This window comes from Narcine bancroftii, chromosome 3 (assembly GCF_036971445.1).
Source record: "Narcine bancroftii isolate sNarBan1 chromosome 3, sNarBan1.hap1, whole genome shotgun sequence".
NCBI lineage: Eukaryota > Metazoa > Chordata > Chondrichthyes > Torpediniformes > Narcinidae > Narcine > Narcine bancroftii.
The window spans coordinates 35725892-35748078 of NC_091471.1; the positions used below are offsets into that span (position 1 = coordinate 35725892).

At 42.7% G+C, this 22187-nt stretch overlaps 1 protein-coding gene across 9 annotated transcripts in view; it reads left to right on the plus strand.

Annotated features, from left to right (window-relative positions):
* Positions 1 to 22187, plus strand: part of ark2n (arkadia (rnf111) N-terminal like PKA signaling regulator 2n) — a 116767-nt gene that overhangs the window by 16201 nt on the left and 78379 nt on the right. For 2 of the 9 annotated variants that reach the window (XM_069923781.1, XM_069923783.1), the window contains exon 1: positions 20606 to 20917. The exons of the other annotated variants lie outside the window; for them this stretch is intronic. The gene's annotated coding sequence lies outside the window, so the exon portion shown is untranslated. Of the gene's footprint in view, positions 1 to 20605; positions 20918 to 22187 lie in introns of those variants that run through there. 9 annotated transcript variants of the gene reach the window in all.

Genomic DNA, 22187 nt, shown 5'->3' on the forward strand with positions numbered 1-22187 from the left:
AATAGTCTCAATGTCATAATTCCACGTGCTGATCCATGCTCTGAGCTCATCCCCCTTTACTATAATCCTCCTTATATTGAAATATAGCTCCAAACATTATTCCCACCAAACTCAACCTTTCTATTTCTGTCTTTGCAGGCTTAACAGCATATTTTTCCATAACCACTTCATTATCTGCACTGATGGTCTGATTCATACCCCTCTGCATCAGCAGTTGAATGCCCTGCCCCAGAGCGGCGGTAGTTGAAGGTGGCCCCTGGAGGGGGGGGGGGGGCTGTCAGGCAGCGGGGATTGGTCGCAGGCTGATGGAGTCATTAGCCTGCCCCAAAACAGCCACTTAGTGGATTATTCCTCCCCGAGGAGTGTTGGCATCGGTGCCTTGGAGGTACTCTCACTACATTTATGTAGGTAAATATTTAGCTGGTTGTTTGGCCTACCTGAAAGGGCCTATTGAATCCCTCCCTTTGCCTCTTCTTCCCCCCTTCCCCCTTTCCCTTCTGAGCTAAAGGTTCAGGCTCCATGTCAGAGTCTGACCACTAAGGAGAATGACTGGGCTACAGGGGTACACTCCCTTTTCTCTTTCCCTCTCCTAATGATCACCTAGCTAGCTGTTTCTGCCTCTTGGATTTGACTGCCTCCCTCTAACTCCTGCCTATCACTTTTCCTCTTCAAATGATCTAGAATTCCATTAAGTTGGAAGGGCTTGAAGAGGAGGTACATGACAATGTTGCTGGGACTGGAGGGTTTGAGTTATAGGGAAAGTTTGGGTAGATTGTGACTTCATTTCCTTGAGCATAGGATGCTGAGTTATGGAGGTTTATAAAATCATGAGAGGCATGGAAAAAAAACTGAATGGTCAGTCTTTTTCACAGGGTAGATTATTCCAGAAACAGGGTACAGGTTTAAGGTGAAAAAGGAGTGATCTAAGAAGGACCCAAGGTGCAACCTTATCACCTTTGGGGTAGTCCGTATTGGGAGTGAGATGCCAGAGATAACTATAGAAGTGGGTACAATTACATAAAAAAGGCAATTGGACAAGCTATGTTGATAAGAAGATGTGAACCAAATGCAAGCAAATGGGACTAGCCCTGAATACTAACTTTGTTGACAAGGACGAGTTCGGCCAAAGGACCTGTTCTGTACTCTGACTGAACATTCCATAAGATGATTATAGCTTCTTGGGAAGAATATAAAAAAATATTTTTATGAAACTTATTTTTAGTAATTTAGAAATTCAACCTTTTGCAAATCATACGCTAAATAGCTTCTGTGACCTCATTTCTGCAGTCTGCTCATAATGGTTGATAATTGGTCTTGTGAATTGCTTAACCAAAGTTAAAGCTGTAACTATGATAGAGTGGTGCTCTGCGCAGCTGGAAAAAGCACAGTCACCACACCAAAGGTCATTAATGACTGTTTATTCGAATTCAGCGCACGCCCCTTTAAGGGCAGCGCAGGCTCAGCCACCACGCCCAGGCCGCACGCTGGAAGGGAGGCTGGAGTCAGGGAGAATCCCTGATGACGCCATCTTCCCATGCTGCCCCACCACATGGCGATACACGCGGGGCAGGTTTGCAATGAGAATGTGTGCTGCCACACAAACACCCCCCCCACCCCCAGAACTGGCTACATGTCCTGCCGCTCTGGCGGCCAACCCTGGCGCTTGGGCACGGCCATCTGTACAGGCTGGAATAAGTCCAAATGAGCGTCTTTTAAGCAGTCCACAGTATAAAGTTCTTCCTTCCCCACCCACATCCAGGGAAAAAGTCCCACCCGACTGCCGGAGAACCTTATACAGCCCTTCGTATTGGCGCTGCAACAGGGCCCTCTGTGGTCCTCTCTGGACAAATACAAACCATGCCGCAACCAGTTCCTTGGGTCTATGGGATGGTTGGGTGCCGTGGTGTGATGGGGGTGGCGGGGTTAGGTTAGCCAGTCTTTTGCAGAGGTCCGCTAGCAGTTCACCTTCTTTGGGTGTCACATCAACCTTCGGGCTGAAAAATTTGCCTGGTAGGGAGAGTGGTGCGCCGTATACCATGTCCGCCGACGAGGCTTGCAGGTCTTCCTTGGGCGCCGTTCTGATCCCGAGGAGGACCCAGGGTAACTTGTCTGCCCAGTCCGGGCCGGAAAGTCTTGCCATCAGAGTGTCAGTGGAAACTCTCCACCAACCCGTTAGACTGTGGGTGGTAGGCCATGGTGTGGTGGAGTGTTACCACCAAAAGCTTAGCCAGCTGAGTCCATAGCTCAGAGGTAAACAGGGTCCCTCTGTCGCTCATGATGTGCCCCAACATGCCGAAACGAGCGATTCACTAGCTGACCAGGGCTCTGGCACACGTCTCTGCCGACGCCTCACGGACCAGGATGGCTTCCGGTCATCTCGTTGCTCTGTCCACTATTGTAAAAAGGTAGCGTGACTCCTTGGACACCAACAAGGGGCCCACGACATCCACGTTGATGTGCTGGAACCTCCGCAGTGCCGAGTTGAAATGTTGTATGGGGGCCTGCGTGTGCCTGTGAATTTTAGAAGCCTGGCACCTAGAGGGCTGTGTTTCGTCATCGTGCTGTTGGGCTTGCGCCAGTTGCACGTAATCGAGACCGAGAGCTAACGTGTTGATGGCCAGGCAGGAGAGCACGTCCGCGACCACATTGTCTTTGCTCGCCCTGTGCCGGATGTCCGTGGCATATTTGGATACATAGGAAAGGTGCCGCTGCTGCCTGGTGGACCATGGGTCCTTGGCCATAGCCAGTGGTTGGGTGAGGGGCTTAGGATCAGTGAAGACTGTGAAAGTTCTGCCCTCCAAGAAATAATGAAAGTGGCGGATGGCCAGATACAGTGCCAGGAGCTCCCGGTCGAATGCGCTGTATTTAAGCTCCGGCGACTGCAACTGTTTACTGAAAAAGGCCAGCAGGCGCCGTTGCCCGTCCAGCCACTGTTCCAATACTCCCCTGACTGGTGTAGCTGATGCATCGACCGAAAGCGTCATGTGTGCTTCCGGGCGCGGGTGTACCAATAACGTCGCCCGGCGAGGGTCTGTTTTGTCGCTGTAAAGGCCTTGTCTGCCTCCTCTGACCAGGCTAGGGTCTTCTCCTTTGCCCCGAACAGAGGGCACATGGTGCGGGCGGCACTGGGGATGTATCTATGGTAGAAATTTACCATCCCCACAAATTCTTGTAGGCCTTTAAGGGTAGAGGGTTTGGGGAAACGCTGGACTGCTGCCACTTTCTCCAATGCCGGAGCTGCCCCAGCTGCTGAGATACTGTGCCCTAGGAACTGCAATGTTTGTTTCCCAAACTGGCATTTGGCCTTGTTGACCGTGAAGCTGAACTCTGCCAGCCGGGTGAATAGGGTACAGAGATGGGCCTTGTGCTCTTCGCGGCTCTGACTGGCAACCAGAATGTCAACCAGGTAGATAAAAACAAAGTCCAAATCCTTACCCACCGCGTCCATGAGGCACTGGAACTTCTTTAACCCGATCGGCATCCGGAGGAACTCGAATAGGCTAAAAGGGGTGATAATAGAGGCCTTTCCAATGTCTTCGGGGTGAACTGGGATCTGGTGGTATCCCCGCACTAAGTTGACTTTAGAAAAGAACTGCATGCTGTGGAGGTTGGCTGCGAAGTCCTGGATATGGGGGACTGGGTACCTGTCTGGAGTCGTTTAACCGCCTGTAGTCGCCGCAGGGCCTTCATCCACCAGATGATTTCAGGACCATGTGTATAGGTGCTGCCCAGGCACTGTCCCACCGCCGGATGGTGCCCACCTCCTGGAGCCTGGAGAATTCCTCCTTCACTTGGTTCAATTTTTCTGGTGTCAGCCGTCTAGCTCCGGCGATATGGCGGAACACTCCGTGTCGGAAAATGACGTCAAAGCGTGGCTCCAGGATGGCGGAAAACTCGCTGAAGATCTCTGCGTACTCGTCCCTGAGATTGCTACTGCAGCAATTCTGAGCCTGTCGTCGTCCGCCGTGCCCAGTCGACTGAGTGAAAAGTGCGGGTGTTGAGCAGGCTGTGAGCCCTTAGGAAGTCGGCCCCCAACAGCGCGTGCCCACTGAGGCCAGCACAAATTTCCAGGTGAATTTTTCTTCCCCGATCTGTATCTGTGGTCTATTGGTGCCATAGGTCTTGATTGTGGAGCCGTTGGCCGCCTGCAGGGTTGGATCGGGAGATCGGGTACGAGTCTCCAGCGCTGTAGAGGGCAGGGTGCTCAGCTCGGCCCCTGTGTCCACCAGGAACCGGCGGCCTGTGGATCTGTCTGTGACATGAAGGAGTCTGTTCACGTGGCCAACCGTCGCAGCCCTCAATGGCAGCTGACCTGGTCGTTGCCCTGAAAATTGCAGGGTTGGCGGCACTTATGGGCTTGCGCTCCCCAGTGCTGGTGGTAAAAACACCATGTTGACTGGGTTTCCTCTGGTTTGTGCTTGGGGGCAGCCTGCGGTCGACGGGGTCCCGGTTTGGAAACCTGGCTGAGGGCCGCCTGGTTTTCCCGCTTTGTGCGCCAGAGGGCATCTGCCTGGACTGCAGCCTTATGGGGGGGTCAGTGAAGTCCTCATCAGACAAATGTAGCTGGATATTGTCTGGCATTTTTTCCAGGAAAATCTGGCGGAAGAGGAAACACGGCTCGTGATCCTCCGCCAGAACCAGCATCTCGTCTATCAGGGCTGAAGTCACTTAACCCGTCCAGGTGTAAGAGCCTGGAAGCACACTGCTGGGGGGTAAGGCCAAACTTCCCCAGGAGCAGATTTTCGAGGGCGGTATATTTGCCCGCTGCTGGTGGTCAATGTATGAGGTCATCCACCCTCGCCGTTGTCTCCTGATCTAGCATGCCCATGACATGGTAGAACTTTGTGGCGTTGGCTGAGATGTTGTGCAGGTGGAATTGTGCCATAAGTGTTTGATCGTGTTTGTAATGGTAGCCATGGAAAACATTTAGAAACTTCTTCCAAAGATGCAGCTTTCAGAAGTACAAATGGTAGGTTATTGTTGCTGTGCTATATGATTTTTTTTTGTTTAAAATAGACAGTATATGTTCTGATGTTGTGTTTGCTATAAAGTATACTGGCAAAAGTGGAAGACCATTGTGATAAAGCTTGGCAATTGGTTCAAGGCATGGGACAATGTTTCCTTAAAGGGAAAGTTCTCTTAAGTAATTACATGGTATTGTTCCTCACTAGTATGCACTGTGGATCTACTGACAAAAGAATTAAGTCAAACGGCCAAACCGAGTAAACCTGCAAATTGGAAGAACAATGCCTAATATTCTATCTGCACATCCAACCAGATGGCATTAACATCGACCTCTTTTTTTTCTGTTCTATCTCCTTTCTTGCAGCTCCTTCCCTCTCTATTCAGAGAGCTACCCCATACCCCTATCACTTCTCAGCTTTTCTGCTCTTCCACCTATGATCTCTTGCCTGTTGCCTGGTGCTCCTTCTTCTCCCCTCCTCCCCCATCAGACACTTGCCTTCTTTCTGATCATACCTCCAAGGCCTCAGGCCTGAAATAATGGTTATATACCTTTGGTGTGTTACGAGCCCAAAGGACTCCAAAACCCAGCAGCAATAGACATACACCATGACAAATGGTTACTTAAACAAAAGTTGTTTTTAATTATCTTTAAACATGAAAACAGAATCTAACTCTAACTTGTCACTTTTAACTTAACTAACCCAACTTAACCTCCTTCTAATTCTAAGCGCACGTGTATGTAATGTGTGTGTAAATTCAAGAAAAATTCTTTGGTTTGCAGTTCAATCTCACTTCTCCTTCTTCCAAGTTCACTGGTTGCAGGCAATTCTTATACTGTGCACAGAATTTAACATGTATAAAGAGCACCAGGCTTTGGTGCTCAAAGAGTAAATGTTTACCTCTCTGTAGGTTTGCAGAGAGAGAGAGAGAGAGAGAGAGAGAGATGTGTATTTCAAGGATTTCCACAACTGAGGTACCACCATTAGTCACTTCAATGTCATACTGATGAAACTTGCCCCATCAGGGTTCTCCAGATTATAACCCCTTTCTTTCAGAGTTCCTTTCTGTTCTGCTTATTCTAAGAGAAACATCAGACAGATAGCACTTCCAGCCACCCACACCCTGGAGCTTCTGTTTTTGTTCCAACAAGCTTCTCCTGGCTTGTTACAGCTTTCCTGTGTCACACACAAAGACTCCCTTCTGTCTCTCTCTATCTGAGATTCAAAACTGCCAGCAGAATGTCCTTCTCTCTCTCACTTGCAAAACCCCTGTTTTTTTAGGTAAATGATAAGCTCTCAATAACCTCTGAGTGAGCACTTTGCAGAGAGGTCAAAAGCCATGCAAAAAGGTCCAAAACCGACAATCTGGCTCTGGTTGTTCTTCAAAGACAATATTCATTTCATGACATAATTTCCATTAGCACTTACTTGTGAAATGTTCATAGCATGCCTCACAGTTCCTCTTCAAAGCACTGTGGATAAGAATTCTCCAGTACTTCAAATAAGATCTGTTTTAAAGTGTGTGTATGTATGTAACCTTCTCTAATTTTACCAATTTATCTCCCTAAAACATTCCCAAATATTCCATCGCAGGTGTCATGGACGCAGAGTGACGTGCTGAGGTTTTTCCAGCACCTTGTGTATTGCACTACAGTTCAGCATCTGCAGGCTTTTCTGTTTCATCCCATTTGCAGTTTAATTTTTGGGCATCAAATCTTATGAACTTGAAACATTTATGCTTTTAACCCTCCATCTTTTGTAACAGCTTATAGATGTAAAATTTAAATTTTTAAAATTTAATTAGGACATACAGCACTAGCCTGTGCCCTCCATATACACCAAGTCACCTACAATTGCCTATGGTTTTGTAGGCTGGGAGGAAACCCAACTGGACATGGGGAGAACGTACAGTCTCCTTATCGATATCACCAGATTAAAACCTGGGTCACTGACTGCTAACTGTGCTGCCCATGTGTGTAATTTTAAAAAGTGGTGATTAATAAATAGTATTTATAGCTGGTTGTAATGAATGATGCAACTCCTTAAGAAGCATGTCAGTAAGTAATTGGGATAATGCAATTACTGCCTAAGCCTATTGTTTGTCTGATTATGATAGTCAAATAATTGCTGGGAGATGCCCAACATTTTCTTGGTTTGAATGCTTGCCAAATATAAGCCATCAACTGTAACTTTACAAGTTATGTTTTTAAAAATAGAATCCAGTGGGAGAACGGAGTCTAGAAATGGGTTTGTGCATTATTTTAGTACATAGATACAGATATTGAGTTTCTTAATATACTAGTTCTCGGTTGCATTTGGGAGACCCTGTTTCTAAGTGACAGCAAGTGTTAGTCAACTTTTAATGGAAGTTATAATATGCTAAGTTGATATTTTTAAGTTTACACTTTTAAATACTGATTCAGCATGAAAGAGGGCAGCAGCGCGACTGGGGTGAGCAGGGAGAGGGCAGCAGCGCGACTGGGGCGAGCGGGGAGAGGGCAGCAGCGCGACTGGGGCGAGCGGGGAGAGGGCAGCAGCGCGACTCGGGTGGGCAAGTGGGGAGAGAGCAGCCAGAAGGGAAGGAGGCAGACAAGGGCGCAGCGGAGCCCGGTGGGGTGAGCCTCTTTTTGTTTTGATGCGGGATCAATGACTGTCTTCATTACCCATAATCCCCTATGCAGCTGGAACTGCATAACTCCTAAACTGAACGACCTTCACTCTGCGTTTCCCAGAGTGGTTTCAGTTGTGTGGGGGATTACGGGTAACGAAGAAGCTCATTGAGCCAGCTTCATTACGGCGTTGCTCCATAAAAAGGGCTTATGTTTTGCGCGAATCTGTACTGCTATCATTTTAATTCTGTAATCTGAATAGTGAGAAGTGTCCAGTCCCAAGGATCTTGGATAAAAGGATAAACACTTGTACTGGGCTTCTGTGTACTCTCAGCAAATGGACAATGCTGTCAATACTATTCCAAAATGCTTTCCTTCCATTTTGAACAGTTGTGGAGCAAAAGCTCCCATCGGTTGAATGTTAAATTATTTCCAATAAGGATTACAAAATGTCCTGAACTCCATCTATTATTTTTGAAGTGAATTGATTATTACATGTCTGTTTAAAGAGTGGTATGGGGTAATGAACAATGTCGTGTGCCCATTGCAGCTGGCTGAGTATAGTTAGGAACTTTATGCTTGAGAAGTTGGCCTGCTTATCTTTCTAGTGATTTTGCAGGTCACTGTAGCTGGTACAGTACAACGCCAATTATTCGGGCCCATTTCGGATAAATTTTTTTTTCAGAGAACTGATAATTTTCATTAAAAACAGCCCAGAAACAACAGCAAATCACTTGAAAAAGTGTTTATACAACAAGGTAAGGCTTTTCAAGCGTTAAGATAAAGTTTAATTCTCACCAAAAAAATGCTGGCCACTGCTCTGCTGAATCACTGACACTTCCCCACTGAGGCCCCGCTTGTGCTGGGAGCCTGAGGATTCCACTCCTACCTGGGAGCTTGAGGTCTGCTGCCGGCGCCGGGAGCCTGACGTCCCTGGTCAGTTCGGCTTTCTGATACCCTCATTTATCTAAAATCTTTTAATAATTTTGGATTACAGGATTTCAGAGAATCCGATTTTGGATAATTAGAGTTGTACTGTATCTTATAATTGAAATGAATTGACAGCTTTAGGACATCCATGTCTCAGAAGTATGCACAAGAAAGTGAGGATCATTGCTGTCTGGTTGCTAGGAGTTTGTGCTGGGTTTGAGGTCTGTGCTTTTTCTTCATCTGTTCATGATGCTTCATTGTTGGAGGCCACTGTTTTATGGGGGAGAGAATGGTAAAAGATCAATGTCTTTCAGATAGTCTATGATGTGCTTCAGTAAATGAATTGAAGACTTCAAGCATGAACTTTGGTTGCAGTTTGCTGTTCTAAGACAGGTCATGTGTTTTTGCAAGCAGAGAGAGAGAAAAGATTAAACAGGCTTTCTCAGAGAGAGGGAGAGAGAGAGAGAACTGCTTCAATGGGTTTTGGAAGCTTGTGGAAAACTCCATTTTGAAGATGGGTTGTGAGTTCTGAGTTCAGTCTGTTCAAAACCCTTGTATTCCTTACAAGAGGAAATGGCTAGCTAGACTGTGTTTCCTGAAACAAGGGAAATTAGGAACTCTGTGGTGACCTGGATTATCATTTGGAAAACCCATGATGGGACAAGTTTCTTCAGCAAGACACTGAGGTACTGATCAGAGGGAATCAGTTTGTGTGTGTCCAACAAGCCACAAATTTCTCTCTGAAACCAACAAGAACCTTTCTGAGCAGTAACCATTTACCTTTAAGCACAAGAGCCTGGTGAAAATTCTTAAATGTTAAATTCTGTGCACAGTATAAGAATTGCTTGATACCGGTGAACTTGGTGGAGTGAGAAGTGAGATTGGACTGTGAATCAAAGAACTTTCCCAAACATGTACAGATTACATACACATGCGCTTAGAATTAGAAGGGGGTTAAGTTAATAAGTTAAAGTTTGATCCTGTTTAAAGAAAATGAAAAGCAACTTTTTTTTTAAGTAACCATTTGTCTTGGTGATTTTTTTATTGCTGCTGGGTTTTGGGGTCATCTGGGCCCGTAACAAAGATTGTACAAGCTGCCTTACTGCAGTTTAAAAACTGTTGGGATGAATTTGCTTCTGGAATGGAGGCAATACAAATGAAACAGTTAGCCTTTTTTCTTGTGGATTAGTTCCACTCTTAACAGAAATCTTATTGAAGTACAATTTTGCATTAAAGTGAATAAGATTGAGAAAAATATTAAGCCAATGAGTTAGCTTGAAGTGTGCAGGTCTGTGAGAGATTGGATCTACAGCTTTCATTTTGAGATCGTGGCTTGTGTAAAAGATGTAAATGGAGAGACAGATTTATGCAGGCACATCTGAAAAAGATGCTTCATAATTGAAGATTTTTGTGAGGTCATAATAGATGATGTTGTTTCCTCCATTTTTTGGTGAATAACGAAGTGTATGAATTCCATGTGTGATTTTGATCAACAAAAAAAGGAGTACAGTAAAATTTGGATAATCTGATATTCTTGGGACTTGGGTACTGAACTGACAGATTTTAGTTTGATTGGATGTTATTCCTATTAATATCTCCACACACTTTTAATTTTTAAAAAAATGTTACAAAATTTTCCAGTGAAGTTTGTGATTCAATGCACATTGATTAAAATATTGATTTTCCTCTAAAATGTTGACATCAAAGTTGTGAGATACCTTGTTTGATATAATTCCACTCGAATGGTCCTGTGGAGACCAATCCACAGGACCAGTAGAGTGGCATTGAGGATCAATGGAGCCCCCTTGCCTTGCCATTTTAACTCTCTCTCCCACCCCCCCCCCCCAACCAATCGACATGGTGTACCGGAATCGCTGTCTCAAGATGGCGCGCAAAAACATTGAGGATCCCATCCACCATGCACATAACATCCTTCTGCTACTCATGTTGGGGAAGAGATACTGGAGAATTAGAGGCTGAGGAACAGCTTCTTCTCACGTGCAGTGAGAATGCTAATCGACCAAAGGAACTGCTCATGCTAGCCATAATGTAATATCTTTATTTATTTATTTGTATCGATGAATATTTGTCCCGCATATGCATTATTTATCTATAATCATCATAATTTTATATATAGTACAACTCCAATCATCCGAAATAGTCGGGACTGGGCCCATATCAGGTGAGCAATGTTTTTGAATAACTTCATTTTTTAAGAAACTGCCTTGTAGCAACAGCAAATTACTTGTAACAATGTTTAAGCAACAAGCGAAGGTCTTTTAAGTGTGAAATAATGTTGAATTCTCACCAAAAGAACAACCTAAACAAAATAAGAAATCCAACACCAAAAACTTGAATTCTACTCATGATTTTCCAAATTTTTTTCAACCTGTGACATCTGTTCAGCTCTGAAGAAAATTTGGATAACTGAATATTTCTGATTGTTTTGGATATCCTAATTTATCTGAAATTTTTTGGAGGCTTTGAAATTTTTCGAATAAATGAGGATTTCTGATTTTTCTGAAATCCTCAATGATCTGGAAAAAAAAATTCAAATCCAAACAGATAACTGAGGATTTTGGATAATCCGATTTATACACTACCTCTATCAAATCTCAATACCTTAATTAACTTGGAAGGCCAACACGCTGAAAGCTTTCTTTACGACCCTATCTACCTGTGACAAATTACAGGTAGATAGTACAACTCTGATTATCCAAAATCAGATTCTCTGAAATTCTCATTTATCCAAAATTTTTAAAAAAATCAGAAATCCTAATTCTTACGAAAAAATTTTTGGAGCCTAACTGCCACAGGACGTTGGGCTGCTGGCGGCAACAGGGACTCGGGCTGCTGGGCAGGAGCGGGAACCTTGTGCTCCTGGCAGGCACAGGGCATTGCTGGGGAGGTATCGGTGATCAGCGGCAGCAATCATTTTTTTGGGTGAGAATTAAACATTATTTTAATGCTTAAAAAAACCTTCCTTTGTTGTTTGTTGTTTAAATACTGTTTCAAGTGATTTGCTGTTGCTACTGGGCTGTTATTAAAAAATGACTATTTCTCTGGAAAACAAAAGACGTTTATCTAACGTCTATCTACCATTTTGGATATCTGGAGTTGTACTGTATATGTATTCCCAGATCCCTCTGTTCTACTGTGCTCCTTAGTACCTACCGTTTACTGTGTATGTCCTATCTTGGTTTGTCCTTCCAAAGTGCAAAACCATGCATTTGTCTGCATTAAATTCCATCTGCTATTTTGCAGCCCATTTTTCCAGCAGGTTAATTTTTTCTGCAATCCAGAAAGACCTACCCAATTACGGTACAACTCTGATTACGCAATATCCTTAGTTTTCCAAAATTTTTTGGACCCTGATTTTACGTCTATTTGGCTCCAAATTTTTTTTGGATAATTGAGATTTCATAAAAATCAGAAATCTCCATTTATCTGAACAATTTTGAAACTGAAATGATGTAATTTCACCTCCGAAAAAAATTGGATAAATGAGAGTATCCAAAACCATCAGAAATCCTCAGTTATCCAAATTTTTTTCTGAGCTGAACTGATGTCACAGGTTGAAAGAATTTTAGAAAAACCTCTGAGTAGAATTTTGAGTTTTTAGTGTTAGATTTACAGATGCCCATATTTACCATGCATGGGTGTGGATATTTAAAAAAAATGTTAGTTTGAATTTTTTCATTGTTAAACAGGAGAGCACATAATTGGTTGTTACAGAGCATTTCAATGTCATCCAGTAGTTTACTTATGATGTTTATGATAGTCTGTATATGATGCTTCTCCCTCCCTCGTTCCTCCCCCCCGGGAGAAACAGAAAGGTAGAAATGACATGAAGAAAGAAAATTAGGAGAAAAAAAAGAAGAAACGAGAGGTTGAGTGTGGCATTGACACTTTCAGTGTGTGTCCATGGAGACCGTGAGGCCACCCCTTGTGTAGCCACTTTTCTTAATCCATCTGTTAGTGACTCTATAAACCTTTTTGTCGGGGAATGGTTATAGTTATGCTCCCACGTACTTCTGATATGGCTGTTAAATTCCAATGAAGGTGCTATGTCGGTTCCTAAGGTTATGTGTAATTTTTTTTCCATGGGAATGCAGCTATGCATCTCAGTAGTCCATTTACTGATAAGAAGAGGTGGGTCAGACTTCCAGGTCATTGCTATGCATTTTTTTTGCTAAAGCCAGAGATATAAATATGAATTGAATTTGGTTAATTTGTAATCTATGTCCAGCAGGTTCACTAGTAGATATAACATTGGGTCCGGTGGGAAGGCTACCTTCATTATTTTGGTTAGTATGTTGGTCAAATCCTGCCAGAATGGGGCTACCTTTATACAGGACCAGGTTGCGTGAAGAAATGTTCCTTGCTCCACTCCACATCTGAAGCATGTTTCTGGCACCTCTGGTTTTGTTTTGTGCATTTTTTTTGTGGTGTTAGTGCTGGTGCAAAAAGTTGTACTGAACCAATCTGTATCTAGAGTTGATAACTGTTGTGACACTGTCGTTGTACCAGGCTGACAAACGTCTTTCATTAATTATAATGCCCAGGTCCGACTCCCATCTTTCCTTTGATCTGTATAGCTCTTGTTTTGGAGTTTCAGCTTGGAGTACTGAGTACATTCTTTTTTTTTTATGGTGACAACTTCTAAGGCAGATCCCGTGGTGCCTTTTTTTTTATTTTTTAAAATTTTTTATTTTTCACACCATAAATCACATTAGCCATGATATACACTATTTCTTTTTCACACATATACAGTGACTTTTTCTTCCCCCCCCTTTCCTCCCAAACCACCCCCCCACCCCCCCCTCTCATCCATTTTAGGTATACAATCTAGGTTGCATTAAGCCAGTCAGACGATGTTGTCATTCAACAAAATTACACCAGAAATTCTACTGAGACCATTCTTTTCTTTCCTTCTCCTTCCATCAACTTAGGTAATGTTTGTCCCCGGTAGGTTTTCGCTATTGTATTTAATGTAAGGCTCCTATACTTGTTCGAATATTTCAATATTATTTCTTAACCTATATGTTATTTTTTCTAATGGAATACATTTATTCATTTAAATTTAGTAGTTTCTTCCTTTTTAATTTGGTTATGTATTCCATTAATATTTAAAGACATATAGTTCAGCGTAGCCCTTTTATATTTTGTTTATCTTCTCTTTCCGTTTTTCCATCATTACCTTTCCTCCTTTTCCATTTCTGTTTTCTTATTTTCAACTCTTTATAAGACATCATTCCTACAACATCCAACATTTTCCTTATTCTCCTATTTCTATCTTATTTATCCCCAATCTCCCCTTCACCTCCTGAGTTGTCCTTTATCCCTTGTCGGACAACCACATCTCCCCTCTCCATTTGGATTTGCGAATCCACTCGCAAGCGTCAACTGATTTTGCAGTGACCGCTATTTCCCCCCACCCCGCCTCCCCCAGAAAAGATTTCACTTTTCATATGTCACAAAGGTCACTCTTTTAATTCCCTCCTTATTCTCTCTATTCCATTACCTTCCCTTATTAATTCTTGTCTATACTATCTATATTTTCCTCTAAGTACAGATACATTCATGTATGCTCATTGTCTCTATTCACTCTTATACCTCTTTACCCGCATACATATCAATCGTGATCATTTTTACTCTCATTACCCGTCTTCCTCCCTCAGTCTATTTTTGTAATTGTTCTGCAAATTTTCGGAGTACTGAGTACATTCTTGATAAAAATTTGGGCATGATTCCCTGTCGAAGCAATCCTTCAACTTATCTAGACGCAGGCAGGGTTATTGAGGGGTCCCACCTGTCCCTCAGGAATGATTTTAATTGGAGGAAACAGTGAAAGGTTCTGTAAGTCAAATCATATTTGCCGCTTAGTTGCTTGAAAGACATGTTTTCTCACTTCCTAGCAGTCCTTGATATATCGAATCCCCTGTCGATGCCAGTGTCCAAGATTTTATTGTGTTCATGGGCAACAGTGGTACCTTAGGCAATATTTCCACTTTTTCTCCAGTGCATTCATTAATCTCGTGCCAAATTTTAATCAGGTCTTTCAGTATGGGGTTGTCCGTTTTTTTTGCTATGAATTTGGGGTCCCATTTGTATATGAAATCTTTCACCGTTCTCTTCCACCATTGCACGCAATCCCATTTGCACACAGGTGGGTGGTTCCCCCTCCTCAAAGAAGGACGTGAGGAACCTCAACTGAGCTGCTAGATAGTATTTTTTAAAATCAGTAGTCCCATGTCAGTTTCCTTAGGGCTATTCTGGGAACTTTTAAATGTTTTTTTTATGTTGCCATTCAGGACCTTTAAAAAAGGATTGTAGGAGTGGAATTGGCAAGGATTGGAAGAATAATTGAAGTCCTGGCATCACCTTCATCTTTATGCAATAGACCCTTCTCATTAAAGTCTCCCTTAATCTTCTCAAGGATAGGGGGTAGTTAAGTTTGTATAGGTTTTCCAGATTATTATCAATCTGATTCCAATCTGCTAACTGAAGTTACTGTTTCTTTGGTGTTCTTCATGGTCAAATTTATTCAGTGGCATGATGATGCTTTTTTTCTATATTGCCTTTGTAGCTCCATATTGTACCCTCGTCTTCCAGTGTGGTGAGCAACTTTGGCAGGGACCCAGCCAGGTCTTTTAGGTACAACAACACATCATCTGCCATTAAAGTTAATTTGTGCTCACATTGACCCACTTTGAATCCCTTTATCATTGGATCTTTCCTAATAGCCTCTACCAATGGTTCAATTACTAGGACAAACAGCCTCGGAGACAGAGGACATCCCTGCCTACTGGATCTACTAAGGGGAAATATCGGTGATGTTTGTCCATTTGTACTGACTTTTGCCTGTGGTTTATCGTTCAGTGTTTTTATCCAGTTAACAAACATTTGTCCCATTCCAAATTTTTTCAGAACTTTAAAGAGGAAAGGCCATTATAGCTGACCATTATGCTTGGATCTTGCTTTGTCTGTGTCAAATGTATAATGTTGAATTGTCTACTTAAATTATTGGTGGAGTGTCTTTTCCTAATGAAGCCCACTTGGTTCGGATCTATCAGTTTAGGGACTTATCAACCCAACCTGTTGGCCAGTAGTCTGTATTTAATAGTGATATGGGTCTGTACGAGGATGGCTTCATTGGGTCCCTGTTTTTTTATATATCACCAGGACAATGGCTATTGATAAATACTCTAGGAGACTCCGCGTCTCCACCGCCTGGCTCACTATCCCCATTAGCAATGGTGTCAGTAAAATCTTTAAATTCCTTATAGAACTTGGTGGTGGTTTGTGGGGGGGGGTGGGGGGGGTAGGGGAGCCGTCCTCTCCCAGAGACTTGTTTGCAAGGTTCCCAAGACCTGTACAATTTCCTCATTAGAGAGTGGGGCATCTAAATCCATCTGGTCCTCTTGGGTCAGTCTTGGCAGTTCACTCCTCACCAGGAACTCCACAATTTTATTCATATCTCTTGGTGCCTTAGATTTATACAATTTCTCATAATAGATTTTAAAGGTGTCATTAATTTCTATTGGATTGTGTGTTATCGAGTCTGGCCCAGTCTGAACTGCATTAATCGTCCTTAGAGTTTCCTCTGCCATGCAAGAATTTTGTGTTTTTTTTCCACCTAATTTGTAATATCTTTGCTTGGATTGCAAGAGTGTTTTTTCCACTCTGTATATTTGCGGAGTGTTATATATAAGTTTCTTTTTTTCCAATTCCTGATATTTCTCATTTGATCCCAAATTTTGGTATTCTTTTTCGAATTATGTGATCTGTTCCTGTATTTCCAGCTCCCTTAGGTGCTTTTTTTAAAAATATACTATTGGTGTATTAGATTAGGTAGGCTTTAGTGTATCCCAGAGTAAAAAAATTGTTATCTGTTGAGGGCAGTTCGTTTCACAGAACAGAGTAATTTGTCCTCTTACAAAGGAGCGGGTCTGGATTTCTTAACAATGTAGCTTTAAAGCACCATCTATATGCATTTGCCTGCTTTTCAGGCATTGTTATCTGTAGAGTTAGCAGTGAATGATCTGATACTAGGACTCTGCTCTCCAATCTGGCAGACATTAAAAAGTAGTCAGTTCTGGTGTGAGAATCATGATGTTTTGAGTAAAAGGAATAGTCCCTGGTCTGTGGGTTCCTCTGTCTCCATATGCCTATTAAGTTTAATTCTTTCATAAAGGCCAGAGTTGTTTTCGTCGCTTTGGACCTCGCCAATGGGTCCAGGCAAAAACTTAGATCTCCACCCATTAATGTATTCTGTTTAACCCTCTTCCGCCCTTAGGAAAGCATTTTGCATGAATTGCTCATCATCAAAATTGGATGCATAGAGATTTAGTAATGGTTCTGAGTATAGTTGGCAGTGCACCATTACAAATCTCCCAGCCAGGTATGTTGCCTCACCACCACCGGAACCCTTTTGTATTATAAAAATGGCTACCTCCCCACCCCCCCCCTCCCCCACTTAGCTTTGGAACCGAAGGAGGAGGAGAATACCTGCATCACCCAGTCCCTTTTAAGTTTGTCATGTTCCCTTTTCGTCAAATGCATTTCTTTTAAAAAAATATTATATCTGTTTTCAGTTTTTTAAGGTGTGCCAGGACCCACTTCCTTTTTATGGGGCTGTTTAAACCATTAACATTAATACTGATAAATTTGATAGTCTTATTCATTTCTGTTTCTATATCTTTTCACCTTCACAGCACCCTTGTTTGATTGTTTGGAATAGAGCCCTCATCATGCCTTTCTGTCATTCATGATCTCTCCATGCCAACGTCCACACCAGTCTGAAATAACTAAAGAAAAGTGAAGATAGAAATAAGAAAAGCATAATCCTCTCTCCATCTCCCCATAAACTAGTATAAATAAAATTAAAAAAAAACCCTCTATATCAATATAAACAAACAAAACATTCAAAATATTCCCAACTTCTGATTTGGCGCGTCTCCTCTTTACTCCGGCGCCATTTCCCCATCTATTACGAGTCTTCTCGTGTTCCATCTTTCCTGCTCAATCTGCATGGCAGCCTTATGTAGTCTCTTCAGCCTCGAGCTCCCATTATTTTTCCCATTTACAGATTTTTTTAAAAAACAAGGAAAAGTAAAAATATATAATCTCCATTCCCTCCAATCATTACAGAACTTTATCAAACCCCGGTTACTTTGGCCAGCAATGTCCACAATTGTTTTAATTGTTTTTTTATGAGGCAATAGTTGTAGAACCGTAGTGGCTATCATGAGCCCCCTTTGTCTCATAGTTATTTAGGCATTCTGTTCATAGTTTCTTCAAAGGGCTCAATTTAGCCTGCTTTTTTGTAGGCTTACACATTTTCTGGTAGTTCTAGGGTACATTGCATAGCTTCTCATGGTTCCTTGAAATGCTTTCTCTCCCCTCCAGACAGCTTGACTTTTGGGGTGGCTGGGAACATGCTTATCCAACTTTTTTGTGTCTCAGTATTTTCTTGACCTGGTCAAACTTTGTTTTCGCAGTTCAGAGCTTAGGTTGGGGAAGAACATCAATCTTCCACTGCCTCCCCTGTCTCCCGTGATTGGGTCATTGCTGCCCTTAGCACTGTTTCCCAGTTACTGATAAACGATATCAGAACTGGCCTTTTTTGTGGCTAGGGGGCCTTGAATCGTTCCCTCTCCAACACTTTGGAGATCCAATGTTTTTCTCCCCTTTTTTCAGGCCAAGTAGTCTAATATTATTGTTTTTTTTTCGACGACCCACGTGTTGGCTGTGTTCTCCAGTCTTTCTTGTCTGTCCTGGACGTCCTCCATCTTGTCTTTGAAGGCCCCGACTCGATTTGTCAGGGACCCAATTGAGGTTCGCAGGTTGAGCAGGCCCTCAAAGACTTTTAGTCTGTTGTCTAGTCACTGTTCCAGATTTCTGATCTGGGTTGCCAGCAACTGCACAGCTTACCAGGATATCTTGGTCAGGTGAGTCCGACGACTCAGGCTTCGCCTTTGCATCTTCCGCGCTAGGCCCCGCTGGTAGCATGGGAGCCTGCAGGTCACCAGCGTCGAGTGAATTTTCACTCTATGTTTCCATTGTTTCTGGCTGGTCTTGATCTTCAGTTGCCTGCTTCTTGCTCTTTCTGCCCGTATTGCTTCAGCGAGGGTAAGTTGGTTTTCTTTTGTGGATGATATTTTCATTGTTTTAGAGGCTTTTAAATGGGAGCTCTCTGGGCACATCCTTTCATCTTCACAGTATCACGTGACTCCATGGGTGTGAATATTTAAATGAAGCTCTGACCTTTCCTTTCTCCTTAAGATCTCAGTATATTAAAGAAAACTTTAAAGTTATAGGCACTCCTGTTGAGGGTCTCTTGTCCCCTTATTTTCTTTTAGTAGGGGGATAGAGGAGTGGGCTGGTATATAGGGGGGGGGGGAGTCTTTATTTTTTTCTTTTATTTGTGCTGCATGTATTTCATTTGTATTATTAATTAGGTGAATTTTTTTGTGCTTTTAAATTTATAAATAAAATTTATTTAAAAAGAGTGATTTGCTGCTACTTGGCAGTTTTTAAAAATGACCAGTTATCAGAAAATATCACTTATCCGAAATGGGCCCGGTCCCGACCATTTTGGATAATTGGAATTGTACTGTAGTTCATTGCAATATATACTTGGGAATCCTTTGTCAGCAATGAAATAAATTCCATTTTTTAATAAAAATGATTCTTAAACTTCATTGGGCACATTTAAACCTCCTAATTATTGCCCATGAGGCAGGTAATAAATTGGAGTTGCTAAATGAATTTGAATTTCTGACGAGATCTCAAATGGTGCAAAGACTACCGGTAATTGAATTACGAAGTTATATTGTGTTATTGTTTAGTATTCAGAAGTCAATTGGAGAAAGATCAGTATTGTCCATGATGGGCCATATGGTTTTTGTAAAAGCACAATAATGTGCCCCACAAAGAGAAAGAAAACAAGAGTCCTTTCAGAGACAGAGTGTGGATTTTCATAACTTCCGTAGCTGTGTGGCCTCCTGTTCATTCCAGCAGTGAACCTGAGCTTTGAGTTCCGGTCATCTGATACAGTTGTGAAGCTGTAAACATCTGAGACCCTATGGCAGGCCTGATTGCCATTTAGCACTCATGTGAATCTTATGCCAAGTTCTCACAAGTCTGTCTCCCACAGCTTGGTATGAACCTTTCGGCCTTTGAGCCCCTTGCTTGCCTGCTGTTGCAGTCACTTTCCCTTTTGGGTTTTTCTCCCAGGCTTCTCGGGGGGGGTGGGGGGTGGGGGGATGCCTGCTGGTTACCCTGTTCCTGTATCCCTCATGGTCCGCTACCAAATATGGGTCCCACCATTTTGGGCATGGATCTCTGGGTTCACTGTTTTCTAAAACAAATAATATAATGCCATCTTTTTCAGCATGTTTAACACACCTGTAAGGGTCTGTTGGCATAACAATCATGCAGTAGGACCCTGTGGAATAGCGCTTTGTCTTTGTAGCCCCCTGCACCCAGGTCCGTACCAGTGGGAGTGCTGTTGCAGCACTGCCATTTATTTTATTCCCATTTCCATTCATATTTTTTCCCCCAGGAGAAAGAGTTACATGATCATTCAGCTTGGAGGTGATGTTAATATACATTTTTATCTGTTCTAATTTGGATATGGGTTATTTTTGAAAGTTAATCAAATAGTCTTTACATTTGTAACTTTGCACAGATTTTATTGATATGTCGTCTTACTGCAAATTAGAGCCAAATCAATAATTTGTTTTTGACTTAATTTTGTTCATCGGTTTTGGAGATCTGTATGGAGTCTCACATCAATATGTATCTGCTGGGATATTATCAGTTTCTGATTATATTGATCTTGCAATGTACTCCAAAGTTTTTGCAGTACGTGGATATTTGGAAGCGAGGGTTTCTTACCAAATAGATACAACTATGATGTATATTGCCAATTAAATGTTTTGAATGTGTGCATACTCCAGTACGTTCAGGATGTAATGATGAAGTCTTGGTGTTGTACAGCACCAAAATGGGCTCTTCAGCCCACCAATTTGATGATGAAAATTTACACTATACATATTTATCTGTATTTGGAAGGTTCCTCCAAACTCTGCATCGATGAGACAGCATTTTGGGAAGATGAAGAAGCAGTTGTATCGCTTTTTTTTGGTCAGCTGTATGCAATTTATAGACAAACCTTCGGGCTGAAGATTCAAGTCCAGAGAGTTGAGGATAAACCACATACTCAGCAATTCTTCATGTCCCCAGCACAGCGATCTCGCTTTTTAGTTCGCAGTTTTGTTTTCCAGAGTCTGCATACTGGCTAAAGGAATGCGAGGGAGGGATGGGGAATGTGTAGACTCCCATGCCTCAGTCTTACCTCAGTCATCAAGTTTTCAAGCACAGTGGAGGCCTCCCTTGTGTTTCCAGGTACTGGAGTTGGTCTTTGTGTGACCTGGGGGGAGGGGGCTGGTGGGGTCAAGACACACAAGGAATTGGCTTAAAATTTTACCTGTCATAGTGAGGTTTTATGTTGATTTTCTCAACTTCAATCGGTTTAAATGTGTATTTATGGGGTTTTTGCTGCTTCGCCACTGGGAAAATGTTGCCAATTTCTGGTACCATTGTGGTAATAAAATATTCAAGGATATTTTCTTTCCCAGGCTATGAGACTATTGAACAGACTTCTAATTAGTAAAATTATGTCTTTGCACTGTTTTAACTAAACTTTATAAAATTCCTTTATTGTCATGTAATAGTACGAAACATATAAGATTACAAGAAATTGCGCTCTGCCTGCCATAAGGCAAAGGATCACTATTAGTGTCGCCTGGCGCCCCTTAAAGTATGAGAGAAAGAGAAACAAAAGAGAGTTCCCTCAGAGTCACTGAGTTTCCATGGATTTGCCTCCAGCGCTCCCGCAGCCTCTATAGCTGTACATTTGATACATTGGCAACCAAAGCTCCAATTCGAAACATCTGATACAATCGGGAAGCCTTCAGCACCTGAGGCCCTTCAGGAGCCTTTGCTCTCAACACCCTCTTGAATCCCAGCTCTGATACCTGGTTCCCATGAAGCAGCCTACAGCCCTTGCTGGCCCGCCATCCATAAATCGCCTGCAGCCCGTATGAGTCCCTCAGTCACTGAGTCCCTTGCGGATCTGCTGCTGTGGTCACTGTTCTGCAGGGTTGTCTCCTCTGGAATCACGAAGAAGGCTTACTAGCAGCTATACTTTGTGAGGAGTTTGAAGAGATTTGGTATGTCATCAAAGACTCTTGAAAATTTCTACAGGTGGAGTGCATTTTGACTCATTGCAGCACTGTCTGGTATGGAGATGCCAATGCACAGGACAGGAGAAAACTATAGCGTTGTTAACTCGGCCAATGACATCACAGGCATCATTTTCACCCCATCAATGACGTATACAGGAGGTGTTGTCTTAGGAAAGCAGCCTCTGTCCTCAAGATTCCTACCACCCAGGCTAGGCCTTCTTCACACTGCTACCATCAGGAAGGAGGTACATGAACCTGAAGACGAGTACCCAATGGCAGAAGGGCATCTTCTTCCCCTCTGCCATCAGATTCTGAATTGACAATGAACCACACACACTATCTCACTTTCTCCTTTTTTTTTTGCACTATTTATTCATTTTGAAATTTATTTATCATAATATTCGCACCGTGATATGCTGAATTTCCTG